Source organism: Artibeus jamaicensis, unplaced genomic scaffold, assembly GCF_021234435.1.
Source record: "Artibeus jamaicensis isolate MK-2021 breed Jamaican fruit bat unplaced genomic scaffold, CSHL_Jam_final scaffold_1964, whole genome shotgun sequence".
In the NCBI taxonomy this organism is placed as follows: Eukaryota; Metazoa; Chordata; class Mammalia; order Chiroptera; family Phyllostomidae; genus Artibeus; species Artibeus jamaicensis.
In genome coordinates, this window is record NW_026522030.1 from 6,561,758 (window position 1) to 6,569,023 (window position 7,266).

Here is a 7,266-nt window from a genome sequence, read left to right on the forward strand (position 1 = left end):
TTGACCGTGGATATTTATTCACTGTGAGACTCATCCTCCCCATCTGAGCAAATGTGGAAAATACCAGCACTGTACTGTTGTAAGAATTTATTCAGACCCGTCCAGGAGTACCTAGCAGTGTCAGGCAGGCTTACAGTCGGCATTCTAGAAACAGTAGCAATTAGGGGACAACAACCTGCCAAAGCAGAGACTTCCCTTCCTTCTATACCAGGCTCAGGAGCAAAAGGTAACAGTGGACATCAGGGGAGGAAGGAACAAATGCCTGTGACCTTCAGCATCATTTAATGAGATGTGCATGGGCTTTGGACGGATTCCTAGTTGTGTGATTTGGGGAAAATTGCTTAATTTTGCTGAGTCTCAGTCTCAGTTTCCTTCCCCATAAACAGAGGACATATATCTTCATTATATATTATATACATTAATGTTACTTACTATCCAGTCAGGGAACTGGGACATAGACAAAAATTAAAGGAAGATTAGAGCATCTCCAGAATTTTTATAGATACTTCAATGATCTAAGGTACTGAGTCAGATTTTGAACTACGTTTAGTTGTGTGAAGAAATGAGATCATTGTGGGAAATGCCAGTAATATACCGTATTTTTCAGACCTTAAGATGCACCTAGATTTTAGAGGAGGTAAAAAATTTTTGAAGCAAAAAATGTGATAAAATATTTAATGACATAAATAACATATTTCACCAGTGTAAATGTACAGCTACATTCGGACTATAAGATGCACCCCCTTTGGGAGAAAATTGCATCTTACAACCCGAAAAATACGGGGTAATAAAATATCAGCCTTCTCGGGTGTCCTAAGACTGGGGGTGCAATAATTAAGATTTCTAGATTGTTTTGAACAGAAAAAAATCCATTTGTTTCATTTTAATCAAATAGAGTAGAATTATTTTTAAGTATATTTTACATTTCTATACAGTCTTCAATTTTTTTAATTATAAAAGCTTCACAGGTACATACTCGAGAAAGTCTTATAGACATGCAATAGGAGACTTATACATGAATGTCCAAAAACTAGTTTGTAACATAAAATAAAACCGTAAAAGAATCAAGGGACTGCCAACAGAGAATAAATGAATTATGGAGAATTTATACAATGGAATACTATGTAGCAGAAAAATGAAATTATAGCTGTAAGTGACATGGATGAATGCTAGAAGCATAATATTGAAAAGAACCAACTCATGGAACACTACGTGTAAGTGTGATACCATTTTTATAAAATTCAAGGACAAGCAACCCAAAATTAGATCATGTTTAGGGGTACAAAGAGAAGTAGAGAAGCCGTATTTTTAAAAAACAAATAAATTATTTTTTGAATTTCAGAGTGGTGGCAACTGCTGGAAGAGATGGAGGAACAGGACCAGAGAGCAGCACGGGCGTCAGTTCAACAGCACTGGTTAACTTCCCTGCCGGGCGGTAGGCTCACCTCTTTGAATATGGTTCTTAGTAATGTGTTGTACTTCAGACTGTACTTACAGACACACACGTGCATACAGATAGCATTACCTATAATAACATTACATAACAATCCTCCGAAAATCCATGCTATTCAATGTTGGATGAGAAATCTGATTTTCTTGCTCCTGATCCTGCTTATTAATATCCTACAGATTCTCTTCTTCTGTGTACTGTGAGTAGAATGTACAACCCAGGTACCGCTTTAAAAACATGTGTACTAAGGCCTTAAGATTAAAGCTACAAACTTAATCACAGGAAGAAGGCAATCCACAAACAACTCTGTATCCATGCCTTAAAGGTCAAGTGACACAGGGTGGAAATGGCAATGACGCTGCACATCAGGCAGGAGGTATCAGTACTCGGAAGACTTCAGTTAAAATCCATGCCACGACTGGTTAATTTCCGCCAAAACCACACAGAACTGAAGTCCCAAATAGTTCAATGCACTCTTCTGCATTATCAGCAGATCAAACAAAATCAATGAGTTAGTCTGCTTGGGCTGCCATCAAAAACTAACAAAAACACCACAGAGAAGCGGACTTAAAAAGCAGACACTTATTTTCTCACAATTCTGGAGACTAATAGTCCAAATTCAAGACGTTGGCAGAGTTGTTTCTTCTGAAGGCCTCTCTCCTTGGCTTGCCGGCAGCCATCTTCACCAGGTCACCTTACCATGTATCCCCACATGGTCTTCCCGCTGGGTGTCTGTGTCCTAATCTCTTTTTCCTAAAAGGAAACCAGTCATATTGGCATAGGGCCTGCTTCAATGACTTCATTCAACCTTAATCACCTCTTTAAAAACCCTGTCTCCAAGTACAATCCATTCTGAGGTAGAGAGAGGTGAGACTTTGACATATGAATCAGGGAGTACACAGTTCAAACAGTAACAGTCAGCGTGGGTTTTCTGAAGATCAATGAAATACGGCCAGTGCTATCCAAGAGAGCTTTGCCTAGTAATGGAAACATGCTATGTCTGCACTCTCCAGAAAGACAGCCATATGTAGCCACATTCAGCCATATTCAGCACTTGCAATGTAACTAGTATAACTGAGAAACTGAATTTTTTAACAAATTTTAATCAATATTAACTTTAATTGTCACCTGTGCCTAGTGGCTACTACTTAAGACAACTTCAGGATTAGGCCTAGCATGAGTATGGAGGATGCACACATCAAAGACAGTGTCGACAGGCTGAAAAAAATGAGTGTCAGGACAGAACATTTTTGAGACCATCCAGGCAACCCACCCACTCTGTGCAGAGGAGACCTGTGCACCAAGGAGGAAGAGCATTTGGTCCAGAGAAATGTGAGAATCCTCTTGGCAGGTTTATCTGTTCCTTTCTTCATTCATATTCTTTTTTGACACTCTCATAGAATTAGTTCCATGCATTTGCTCTGATTTTTTTTTTTTAGAATAACTAGCAGGTACCATGCCTTCCTGCAAAACACCAGCTCTTGCTATCTCAGGGCCTTTATTCCTGCTGTTGAACTTTGCACAATGGCTTCCTCCTTGCCCAGGCCTCAAATCAAACATCATCTTCCCTGACTGCCTATCCAGACTAGCAGCCTCTGCCAATCCTGTTGCCTAGCTGTTGTTTTTTATTATGATGCTTCACCCTATCTGACATCATCTTGTTCACTGAGTTGTTATTTATTGCCCATTTCCCACTCCCCACCCTCACTATACTGTGAGCTCCATGAGAACAAGAACCTTGTCTACCTGGCTCACTGCTTTATTTCCAGTTCCTAGACAAGGGCTAGATCCTCAATAAGTATTCCATGAAGGACAGATGATGGATGGACAGACGAATATTTCTCCCTCTCCTTCTAAGAGCCACACGGTCAAAGGCCTCTGCCATGCTTGAAGTCCTATAAAGCAGTAGAGACCACCCTTACACCCTCACCTGCTGCCCCCTAGAAAGCCAGTCAACAGCTTGGACCTCGCCCCACCAACAGAACTGAGGAGACCATATTGCTCCCAGGAAATCCAAGAGGCCAAAGTAACTGGTTATTTGTATAAGTCCTTCTGCTTGCTCATCCTCACAGCCTCATCTGAGTAACACAGGATCTTCATGCAAGTCCCCCCACCCCACTCCAGAGTGTGAAGAGGGTGACCATGTATGGGTAAAAAGTCACAAACCTAACACTTCAGGGAACCCAACCTGGCACCAAGCCAAAGAGCTGTAAAACGTCTTCTGTCTCCTAATAAAATAATTCCACTCTGGGGTGTGTTGCCAAAGAAATAACCCCAAAGGGAGGAGGGGTTTAGTTTTGAGTGACACTGTCTGATACTGTAGAGTTAAAAACATCACAAACACACAGCAACTAGCAAACAGCCAAACATAACAAGTGGTACATTATACAGGCGCACACTCCCTTATCCAAAACCCTCAGGGCCTGATATATTTTGCAAGTCAAAATACTTCCAATACTAGAAAATCTATAGCTTGACTCCATTCCTCTGTGTATCATTCCCAGCAGAGTCCAGAGCAGCATCCCTACTCAAACATACTAATATCTGCTACAAAACAGACGTACAGTCATCCTAACTGGAATAAAGAAAGAACATAAAAAACTCATATCAGTTCAGGTGACACTAGGAAACAGAACCTTCCCAGCTGAGGAACTTCTGGTTTACAGAGCATCATAGATTTCAGAACTGCAGACAAAGGATGAGGACCTGAAATAGCAACAAGACTACAACCAACACTTATGAAGAACACTACAATGAAGACTACAACCCACCCTCTCTTGCCTAAGAAGGTGGCCAAGAGGCAGTAGGGCCATCAAAACTTCTTCCTTCTTTACTGTCTGCCTGACCCAGGGCCCACCTAAGGTGGGGAAACAGGGACAGAGTGTACCAGGATCCTATTCAGCAGAAGAGAAGAGAGTCAGGTCATGAATATGCAACATGTATTGCAAACCCTGTGCAAAGATTATTAATGAGGACCTTGCTGGGGACACCAAAAAATGTTCTCACCAGAGCCCTAATCTGTTCTCAGTGGTTCAGTGGCACCCCCAGAGAACTCTGTGCCTAGGGGACAACATGAGAAGTCCTGGAGGACAAATCGCCGATCTGATATTTTTTGTGGTGCAGACAGAGCAGGTGGAAGTAGGCGACACAGAGAAAGTTGCTCTGACCTGGAATTTGGAAGGCAAGAGCATTCACCCTGGGTCACTTTTGCAAAACATCCTTTCAACATATATGGTCCATCTCCCTCTTCAGTCTCTATTTATCTTAAGAAAATAAAATTCCACAAGCTCTTTTGTATCTATTATTTTGGTAAGAACAACTAACTTGAGATCTACCCACTTAATAAAAATTTAAGTGCACAAGCCCTGGTTGGTGTAACTCAGTAGATTGAGTGCGAACCTGTGAACCAAAGGATCATGGTTTGATTCCCAGTCAGGGCACATGCCTGGGTTGCAGGCCAGTTCCCAGCAGGGGATGCATAAGAGGCAACCATACATTGATATTTCTCTCCCTCTCTCCTTCCCTTCCTCTCTAAAGATAAATAAATAAAATCTTTTAAAAATTTAAGTGCACAATACAGTATTATTAACTATAGGCACAATGTTGTGCTGCAGATTCTAGAACTCACTTACCTTGCAAAATTAAAATTGTGTACCTGTTGAAGAACACCTCCCCAATTAATCCTTACTGCAGCCTCTGGAAACCACCACCCTACTCTCTTGCAATGAGTTCGACTATTTTAGATACTTCATATAAGCAGAATCATGCAGCATTTTTCCTTCTGTGACTAGCTTATTTCAATTAGCATAATGCCCTCCATCCATGTCATCACACAGAGCAGGATTTCCTACTTTTTTAAGTCTGAGTAATATTCCATTGTACATACAGACCACATTTTATTTATCCATTCATCTGTTGATGGACATTCAGATTGTTTCCCTTAGCTGGGCTACATGAATAATACGGCAATGAACACAGAAGTGCATGTAGCTCTTTCAAATCCTGATTTAAATTAATTTGAACATACATCAGAAGTGAGATTGAAGGCCCATACACCACAGCTCTAGTTTAAATTTTTGAAGAACTTCTGTAATCTCTTCCATACCAGCTATACCAGTTTACATTCCCACCAGCAGTGTACAAGGGTTCCGTTTTTCCACATCCTTGCCAACCCCTATCTTTTGCTTTTGGGCAACAGCCATTCTAAGGGGGGGTGAGGTGATATCTCATTATGGTTGACTAGCATTTCCCTGATGGTTAGTGATATTGAGCACCATTTCACATCCACTTCGGTTATTTGTATATCTACTTTGGAAAATGTCTTCTCAAGTCCTTTGTTTCTTGCTGTCGAGTTGTATGAGTTCTTTTTTTTTTAATTTTTTTTATTGATTATGCTGTTACGGTTGTTCTATTCCCCCTTTCATTCCCCTCCACCCTACCCCCCCATCCCCACCATTACCCCCCCTTTAGTTTATGACCATGTGTCTCAAGTCCTTTAGATTCTATATTTCCCATGCTATTCTTGCCCCCCATCTATTTTCTATCTACTGTCTATGCTACTTATTTTCTGTACCTTCTCCCCCCTTCTCCTCCTCCCACTCCCCTGTTGCTAACCCTCCTTGAGATCTTCATTTCTATGTTTCCACTCCTGATCTAGCTGTCCTCTTAGTTTGCTTTCGTTTTAGGTATGGTTGTTAATAACTGTGAGTTTGTTGTCCTTTCACTGTTCATGTTTCTTTAACTTCTTTTTCTTCAATAAGTCCCTTTAACATTTCATATAATAAGGGCTTGGTGATGATGAACTCCTTGAATTTGATCTTATCTGAGAAGCACTTTATCTGTCCTTCCATTCTAAATGGAATGTATGAGTTCTTTATATATTCTAGTTACTAATCCCTTACCAGATATAAAGTTTACAAATATTTTCTCCCTACTATAAGTTGCCTTCTCAATCTATTGTTTCCTTTGCTACATTTCATGTAGTTCTGCTTGTCTATTTTTGCTTTTGTTGCCTGTGCTTTTAATGTCGTATCCAAAAAATCCAAAACCAAAGTCAAGAAAATCTTCCACTACATTTTCTTTAAAGAGTTTTACAGTTCCGAGTCTTACAGTTAAGTCTTTAATCAATTTAGAGTTGATTTTTGTGCATGGATAAAATAAGAGTCCAATTTTATCCTTTTGCAGGAAAATATCCAGCTTTCTCAAAACTGTTTGTTGAAAAGATTATCATTTCCCCATTGTGATTTTATACCTCAGAGATCAGTCAGTTCCATTGGTCTATATCAGCTGTCTTTACAGAAGTAAATCAATGAGCTGTGGCTGGTGTGGCTGAATGTATTAAGCGCTGGCCTGCAAACCAAAGGGTTACTGGTTCAATTCCCAGTCTAGGGCACCTGCCTGGGTACAGGCCAGGTCCCAGTAGTGGGTACATGAGAGGCAACCACACATCAATGTTTCCATCTCTTTTTCCTTCCCTTCCTCTCTCTCTAAAAATAATAAAATCTTTTTTAAAAAGTATAGATTTGATTTGCGGTGATGAAGATACAATGTAACATACAAATGATGTATTATAGAATTGTAGACCTGAAAATTATATAATTTTATTATCCAATGTCACCCTAATAAATTTAATTAAAAATAATCATTTTAAAAAACAGTATGGTGACGGCACATGCTCTTTTGTTAAAATCACCCTCCTAACAGCCAGAAATTAGACAGCAAGATTGTCCCTGTCAAGGAAGAAAATTTGGGGGCTTGGCTGACATCATCTAGGTACCGCTACTACATTTTCCCCCACTGTTTCTTCATAATCCATG